Genomic DNA, 9635 nt, shown 5'->3' with positions numbered 1-9635 from the left:
AGCAACTGAGACACGGATTCATAGCTGACACTTCCTCCACGCCACGAAGACAGCAGGGGACAGGATCTATCCATAGATTTACTCCCCATGATGACCGTTTCCTCTAAATGTGCACGGAGCTGCCTGCGTGTTGCTGCATAGTTAATTAGTTAGGCCTGTAGTTGCTTAGTTTACGCAGAGGGTAGTTTACCCCTGTGCCTATAAATAAAGCGTTCTTCAACGCTTAAAGATTAGCTCTTATTATTGTAATTGCCGTAATCATTTTGTTTGTAAAACTCTGTTTTAAAGACTGCTGTTACAACACTTTTTCACTGTATTTTGACATGCTGGTTTAATAGAAGAAGACTGTTTCTGCTCATCTTTGCGTAGCTGATCTTTAGCTGGTTGAGTGGATGGAGGGCCCCCATCTATCACAACCTATGTACAGTAGCGTTTAATTTTATTTTCCTGCCTTTATTTGTTTTCATTTTCACATGTACAATAATGTATAGTTTGATTTCTGCAAGTTTTCATTTCTTTGATCATGTATAATAATGTACAGTTTGATTTCATGCCTTTACATTTCCAGCACTTTTCAGAACTGATCAATTTGTTTATGCAGGTGTGTTAGAGCCCGGGATAGTGTGTTTTTATTTCACTGATGGTATTTGAAGTTGTCTTGTCTTAGCTGCTGATTTTTACCTTGCTTACGTAGTTTCATTGTTAGTTTACTTTATCAAGTTTTTGACAAGTTGCTTGCTAACCTTTTGATGGTCTTCTCATCATAATTATCTAACTTTTACTGGACCAAAATATCATTGAGTAGCAGCTTGGTTTGATTAGATTTTTGACTCATATTACTGATTTCTTCTTAACTGTTTTTCACATGAACAATTACAGCTAGAGGCAGAGTGTTAAGAAAGAATGAAGTGTTATGATTTGTCATTTAAGTTTGCAGATAAAGTAGTGTTTTTCACTTTCCATTGAGTTAACATAGATGTTCTTTTTATCAGCAGCATAGATAGTGGACTAGTGCCATTAGTCACTTTGTTTAATGCTTTGCTTTTGTTTAAAGTTTCAATTCCATTTGCAAGTTACTTTTCAAGCTTTCTCTTTAAATTCAGTAAGCACTTAGAAACCACCATTTGCACACACATTCACTCACTTAGAAAACCACCATATACACACACTCACTCATTTGTTCATAAAAACATCACTCCATCTTAGGAAGTTAAATCAACCACAAACATCATCTAAAAACGACAAAAAGAACTAGGAAAGGCTGCTTAAGTATATATTGTACACTTCACTTCATCAGCTTACGAGCCCCGGGTCGAAAATTAATGATAGCAATTTAGACAACACTAAATTGACCAAACAGTAGCCCATCATTATCAAGGGATTATTCCTCATATTTTGGGACCCTCATTTCATCCTCCCTCAAACTTTTTCTAACCTCCTGATACTAGGTGTCTTTAATTTGTAATTCAAGCATTTTCTCCTTCAAATTTGTCTTCAAGGGAATCATTGAAAATATCCGCGGCCTCCTACTTAAAGCATCAGCCACCCTATTTACCATTCCTTTGATGTAAGCGATATCGAAATCATATTCACTAATTATCTCAGACCATTGTCTTTGCCTTGCATTTAAGTGATCTTGAGTGAATATGTGTTGTAGCCCACAATGGTCAGTCCTAAGATCAAACTTCTTTCCTAGAAGGTAGTGTCTCCAAATCTTTAGTGCATAAACAATTGCTGCCATTTCTAGATCATGGGTTGCGTAGTTTTCTTCGTGGGTTCTGAGTTTCCTTGATGCATAGGCTATTACTCTTCCTTCTTGCATCAACACACAACCCAATCCTTCTTTGGAGGCATCAGTGAAAACCAAAAATTCTTGTTCCATATCCGACACCTTCAAAATTGGTGCTGTCGTTAATAACTCCTTTAACCTTTGGAATGCCTCTTCACATTTTTCAGTCCAGATGAATTTCTTGTTCTTTCTTTGGAGCTCAGTAATGGGGTTTGCTATTTTTGAAAACCCTTCGACAAATCTACGATAGTATCCTGCCATGCCCATGAAACTTCGTATTTCATGAAAATTGGTTGGTGTTGGCCATTCCATGATGGCCTCGATCTTTACTGGGTCTACTGCAATACCCTCCCCAGAGATAATGTGTCCAAGATAATGAATCTTGGTTTGGTAAAAGGAACACTTTGACAACTTCCCATACAATTGGTTTTCTCTAAGACATTTTAGAACTATCCTCAAGTGTTCATCATGCTCTTCTGGGGTCTTTGAGTAGATCAAAATGTCATCGATAAAGACTTGTACAAACTTGTCTAAGTAATCCCGAAATATTCCATTCATCAAACTCATGAAAACACCTGGGGCATTTGTCAGTCCAAAGGGTAAGACTACAAATTCATAATGCCCAAATCTTGTTTTAAAGGCTGTCTTCGAAATATCTTCTTCTTTGATTCTCAACTGATGATATCCCGACCTCAGATCTATTTTTGAAAACACCGTTGTCCCTTTCGTTTGATCAAATAAGTCATCTATCCTAGGTAAAGGGTATTGATTCTTTATTGTCACTTTATTCAACTGGCGGTAATCAATGCACAGTCACCAAGACCCATCCTTTTTTTTAACAAAAATCACTGGGGCTCCCCATGGAGATATGCTAGGTCGTATGAACCCCAAGTCTAGTAGTTCCTTTAATTGGAACTGCAATTCCTTTAGCTCTGGAGCCGACATCCGATAGGGTGCCTTTGCAATAGGCTCCATGCCTGGTTTAAGGTCGATGGTGAAATCAATTTCCCTCTTTGGGGGTAGCCCGGGTAGTTCTTCGGGAAATACATCCTTAAATTCAACAAGAAATGGGTGTTTATCAAGATCTTCAGAGTCACTCTTTTCGTTTAGAGTTACCACTGAGAACAATTGACATCCCTTTCGCCTAAATTTCATTAGTTGCAAGGAGGAGATGAACCTCAAGGACACCCCTCGGTTCTTTCCCCTTAGTGATTTTCGTTGGCCGTCATCGTCCGTGAAATGTAGAATCTTGTCCTTGCAGTCTAGGAGTGCCTCATGCCGCTCCAACCAATCCATTCCTATAACTACGTCATAAACTCCTAGAATTTTCGAGTACAAGGATATATTGGTCTTACATACACCCAGGTCCACCTCACAATCCTTTACCATTTTTCCTACAGTTCTTTTCATACCACATGCCATTTCTACATCTTTAAATTCATACTGTGGAGTTGCTTTATGTTTAATCATTGATAATGAATTTATAGAAATAAATGAATCAGTAGCCCCTGGATCTATTAAAATGACAAAACTCATACCATCAATATTACCTGAGGTTTCTAACACAGTGGACTGGTGTTCGACCTGGTGATTGTTCACCGCTGCATGGATGTGATGAGCCTTCCCCAGATCCCCCACTGTAGTTGCATTCTTAGTTGAGTTGGTATTACCTGTCTTTTGAGGGCAATCCCTCTCGTAGTGAGGACCCCCACAAGTCCAACACCCCCTCCTAGGGACTTGGCTCCTACTACCGACTGAACTGTGAGTTGGTCTAGAACTTTGCTGGAAAGAAGATCGGTGCTGAGGTGGTGTGACTTGGTGCTGTCGCATAGGCTGGTGCGGTTGTGGTTGACGAGTTTGTTGTAGTACCCTGCGCGAACGCTGAGCTGGATGCCTATATGGTGTTCTTTGATTTCTTCTTGACCACCTTTGATGATTTAGCACAGGACCCCCTTGCAAATTTCCACGTTCCATATTGTTTCTACCTGGTACTCCTGATTCTGTGGGCCTTGTTGGCTTACTATGTTCACTACTCATGATCTCCTCCTCTGCAATGATTGCTCGCTAAACTGCCTCGTGCAAGGTGCGAGGCATTAAGATTCTTACCTTGGTCCGAATGTTAACATTTAATCCATACACAAATTTGTTCACCTTGAGCTTCTCTGTGTTTAGGTGAGGGGCATAACGAAGTAATTCCATGAAACATGCCTCATACTCTAGTAGGGAGCGACTCCCTTGCTTTAATGAATTGAATTCATTTAGTTGTCTCTGAAGGAACTCTTCTGACAGGTAACGCTCTCTAAATTTTTCTTCAAATAGCTCCCAAGTTACTTATGATATATCCATCCCAAATTGGGTTAATAATGTCTTCCACCAAAGTAGTGTGTTTCCCTTTAGTTGGAATATACCCATCTTGGCCTTCATGTTTGAGGTGTAATCTATAAGGGTAAAACACATAGCCATGTTTTCCAACCATGCCTCTGCAGATTGACCATCAGTGGTACCCCAAAACTCTGGAAATTTTACCTTTTCCAAGTCTCGACGTACATCATTTCTTGTGGTGTTTTGGGGTGTTTCATTTTGTATGATCGGTCCTCCATGCTCCTGTTCCAAACGGTTTATTAATGCCTCAGACATGTGTTGGAATGATCTCATTAAGTTCACCACTTCTCCCGCTTGTATCTGTTCTTGTGTTGAGATGTTTTCCCCCTCATTAGGTGGGGTGGTAGGAGTTGGCTGTTGTGGTGGCGCCATGTTGTGCCCTTTTTCTGCCCCACTCCTTCTGGTACCTCTCCTAACGATGGTTCACCTGCCACAATTTAATACGATTTTTCCTTATAAGGTAAAAACCAATCAAAAAAAAAAATTGAGATACGGAAAATTTGAGAAATGCTAAATTAAAATTCCCAAACTTCCCGAATCTTGATAAATACTCCATGAAGAAAACTTCATTATCACTCCTAAACATATTTACCTTTCTAACTTCATTATCACAACTTGTCTTTATAAACACTAAATTTAAATAAAACTGATATAAAACCTACTTTCCAATCATTTTAACTATTACAGTAAGCTCAAGTCAATTTTTTTTTTTTTTTTGTTGTTCAAAAATGAAAAGGGAAACTCCATGAAGAAAACTTTAAATATAAAAATAATATCTTTACAAATTATTCAGAAAAGACAACTTTTAAAAAAACATGAGAAATAAATACTCAAAATATTAAATTAAAAATAAATAAATAAATATGAAAGTAAATACTAGTTAAAAATAAAAATAAAACTATAAAGAATATAAACGAAAGTCCAATTTAAAAATTAAAACTTTAAAGAAAGTTAGAGGTACATACTCCTCCATATATTAAGGCTAAATTCTTAAAAAAAAACTTTATTAGCAAAAAGGAGATGCATCGGCCTCAAGAAAAAAAGATCTCGGGGAACCGTTTTGGGATTGAAAAGTTTTACGAGGCATTTAAGGTAAATAGTTATGGTAAAGCTTTGTAAGATTACAATAAATTCTAAGACTTCTAAACTCTGGAATGTTCGTTGGTTAAATAAATATATTTTTTTTGAGTGTTAGTTGGTTTGGGACATAACATTTGAATAAAGTTTTGATAAGTCTCCGCTTCATGCTTCTAGATTATTCTAACTTCATTTCAAATTTTAAAATAGAATTTGATTAATAATAAAAATATTTTATTTATTAAAAATCATAAAAATAGATTACAAACATGTGTTTTAATAATTATTTATATATTAAATAGAAAAATATTTATTCACTTTTTCTTTGAAAAATTTCGCAAACCTTAATAATTACACACACACACACACACACATATATATTTTGACCCTTTTATTAAAATTTACATAAGAATATATGTTTCATTAAATAATGGCGTGTGGTGGCAGATGGCGCATTACTTGTCTCTCAAAAGAATTTAATGCTTCCTGATTAAAGAAAAATTATGACATCATGTAATTACAGTACACTCCGCGTGATCACAACCCCGCCGAAATTAACTACAAATACATACAGATTAAGCGGCAAATGATGGATTACTCGTCTATCAAAAATTTAAATGCTTCCTGATTAAAGGAAATAGATGATATACCGTAATTGTAATTACAGACACTCCGCACTGAAATTAAATAATACATACAAGTTAAGCGGTAGATGCCGGGTTACTCGTCCTGATTAAAGAAAATTGATGACCTACCCATGGCGTCACAGCCGCTCCGAGTTCTTGCTGATTACAGAAAATTTGATTACAAGACTGTCCCATTCAAGAATTGAAAGCCTAGTTTGTTAACAAGAATTATTTCTTACAAGAAAACTTCCCAGAAATGTGTGCTTTGGGAGGTTTTAATTGATAATATTGCGGAGTATGCGCAAATAATATACACACCTACTGTTGGTATCGTCTGTCAAAACTACAATGGTTTGTATAGACGGCCGACAACATCCCATTAGACAAAGCCACTCTGAAAAAAATGGGTAATAGGTAGAAATTTAAAGCAATGAAAAAAAAGAAATATGAAGTTGATGGGACATGACCATACATCGAGAATGAAGGATGATGACGAAGCTCAACAATTAGCTTCGGACAAAGATAATGAAGATGCTAATTCAGAAGAAGAGAATAGAAATAACCTTTTAGATGAAGAAAATCAAGATTTTGATTCGGAAGAAGAGGAGTTACAAGAGCATCTTGTAGACATTCCATTTGAAGGGCTTCAGAAAGTGTGCTCTGATGGTTGAGAATCAACCTTTTCTAAATTCAAGCATGATGCCAAACCCTCAAGAGCTAACAAAAACAGACCTATGGAAATGAGCAGCAAGAAGCCTGTTGGAAGGCTTAGGGAAGTTGTTCAAGGTCCAAAAAAGGTAGTTCGAGATCCAAGATTCGAGTCTTTATGTGGCAATTTTGAAGAAGGCAGGTTCAGAAAAATATAGTTTTATCTTTGATGAAGAGATTCCTAAAAAGCGAGAGAAGCTTCAGAAGATGTTAAAATCATCAGACGACCCTAAGGCTGTTGGAGAAATAGAAAAACACTTGTCTTGGATTGATAATCAATTGCGAAAGGTGCAGGATGGCAAGAAACATTCTTCAAAATTGTCTGAACATAAGAAAAAGGAGAAAGAAGCAGTGAAAAAAGGAAAACGACCTTTCTACCTCAAAAATCTGAGTTGCGGAAGTAGGAACTTACAGAAAAATATGATTCTCTTAAGGCCAGTGGCAAACTTGAAGCTTTCCTCTCCAAGAGAAGACGCAAAAATGCAGCCAAAGACCATCGCTATGTGCCATATCGTAGGCCGGAGAACACAAATTAGTTTTAATGTGATCCCCTTCTCATCAGTTTTGGATTTAGAGGATGCATGGTAAAATTCTCATAGAATTTCCGTTCAATTTGCAGAGGGATACCAAGATAAAGATGCCGGAGAGCTTCATCGTATGTCTCTGAAAGAAGACTCGGTTTCTGTGTACCATTGACCGAGTTTCATTCCAGGAAAGAGGGTGTTGTCATCTCCCTTTTTGTGGGCCGATTCTTAGTAGTTAAGAGGTCGAGTTATCTAGCTATGAAGGATGAGTTAGCTCTCATTGCCAGCTGAACAAAGCAACCTCCAAAATCTGTGCGTACCAACCTTCATAAGGGTTCGAACTGGAGTTTTGAGGGGTGATAAGACAACCCAGCTTGTGGTGGGTTTTGTAGCTGCCGAAAGGGAGGAGGTATTTCTGGTTATCAGGCCATATGGAACAACTGTGCACATGGAATTAATTTCTGAATATATGTCCACTGTTGTAGAGTTGACGTTCTTCACCAAATCATCTAATATACCCAGATATGTTGCAGGAGTATTACCAGTCATCTGGGTTCTATGCTTCTCATCTGGAGTCAAATTAAATTAAGTACACCCATAGCACATTGTTCTCAAACTGTTTGATTAAATGCTTCACTGGAAAAGATGCATTAACTAAAAAAAAAATCAGTATACCCAGATATGTTGCAGGAGTATTACCAGTCATCTGGGTTCTATGCTTCTCATCTGGAGTCAAATTAAATTAAGTACACCCATAGCACATTGTTCTCAAACTGTTTGATTAAATGCTTCACTGGAAAAGATGCATTAACTAAAAAAAAAATCAGTACTTCTTGGAGCCATTTCACAAGAAGGAATCTCACAATCACGGATGGAAGAGGACTAGTTCTCTTATTCTTTTTGGCCGAGTTCTGTTCAGGATATTCTTATCAATTGAATTGTGGAGTTCGAGTTGTGTAGAAAGGGACTGGTTCATTATTGAGATGCTGACAGTTGAGTTTGTAAACTAGAAGAAATAAGTTTTCTCCCTGTCCACGAGCAACATCATCAACTCCTGATAAAACGAGTTCTGGACAACATACCCTAAAATGGGACGTATTTTATTTTGGGCTGAGCATACGAGTTTGTTTCCTCTTGCTGTGCGTACAAGGCAAAACCGTGAAGTCCTTTCTCAGTAAATATTCGTTGGAGTGAGTAAAATACAAGGCAAAATCGCACAGAGGAACTATCCTGAGTTGTATCAGACTACTCCCCAGAAAAATGTTATTTCCATGAAACAACCTAAAATATCCCATGCTTCCAACGTTGGTGCTGATTACCAAACATTGTGAAGATATAGCGCAGTGGATTGGCGTGTTTGACTTCAGATCAAGAGGTCGTTTGTTCCACTCCCACTGTGGTCGATTTGTTGTGCGGCTCTCACGTTATAAATTGCTGAGAATTGAAGGTTGTGGATTTCGAAATGATGATTGCTGGGATGCAGGTCGTGGGTTCGATCCCCACATATGGTTGATTTTCTTTTTTCTATTTTTTTGTTTTGTTTTGTTTGGACCTTGAGAAATTTTATTTTAGAGAAATACCCATATATAGCAAACAAAACTAGTCATGCATACATGGGCCCATAGGCCTCAAGGGTTCAACTTGTGCTCTGATACCAAATGTAAGGACCACATTCAGACTATATACATTTTTTTTTCTTTAAACAACAAATACAACCAGAAAAGAAACACATTAAATCTCAAGGTTATTCAACACTGTCTAACACATTCCTGCCACTCATTTCAGGAAACATATCATAACATTTACATATTTTTAACTAAAATCAAATAGTAATGAAATACATATGTACCGTTCACCAAAAGGCAAGACTCCGCTTGCTCTGCTGTTACTGGTATTCCCTTGTTTCCGGTCACCTCCGTGAGTGAATGATGACGTACTTGATCCGAATGCGAAGACCCACCGGTTAACCTCCCAACCTACTCCTGGGTACTCTTATTCCCCGCGGACCCTCGAGCTGAAATGGAGTTGTACAATGGAGGAAAGCACTAGCTAGTAGAGGAGAGCACACCTTGGCTCAAGAGTCCCCTCTCTAAAAATCCTCTACCTCACCAAACTCACTATAGCTTCGTAATCACTGCTCTGACAACATCTCATCCATCCAACAATAGGGTTCCAAAAAGTGCCTTCTCCCATGGATTGCCCCTTCTTTTATAAGAGTCCTCATAGATGACACTTGGCATGTCATGCATAATTGTATATATTTTTTTTAATTCAATAGCTTGATTATTCACCTACCCATGTGTCACTCTCTCATCAAGGGTCACCCAAAATTATTTACTTAACTTTTTATTTAAAACTAATATTTTCCTCACCTCACAAGATTCCTATTTCTTCTCCTAGTTGTCTCTTTATCCCCCCCTTTTTATTCCTTAATTTGTGTTCATTACTTGAAGTCAATTAATGAGTTAAGATTTTATCCCCAATCTACTCCCTAATTTAACTCAGGTTATCTCTTAGATGGATATTCTT

The 9635-nt window shown here is 37.5% G+C and overlaps 1 pseudogene; it reads left to right on the top strand.

The window, feature by feature from the left end:
* Nucleotides 1-6277: 6277 nt before the first annotated feature.
* On the top strand, nt 6278-7164 carry LOC149194311 (uncharacterized; annotated as a pseudogene).
* Nucleotides 7165-9635: the final 2471 nt, after the last annotated feature.

This window comes from Pinus tabuliformis, chromosome 2_2 (genome assembly GCF_031772625.1).
Source record: "Pinus tabuliformis cultivar Carrire ecotype Pingquan chromosome 2_2, CPIR1, whole genome shotgun sequence".
In the NCBI taxonomy this organism is placed as follows: Eukaryota; Viridiplantae; Streptophyta; class Pinopsida; order Pinales; family Pinaceae; genus Pinus; species Pinus tabuliformis.
This window is presented reverse-complemented; position numbering and strand designations above follow the sequence as displayed.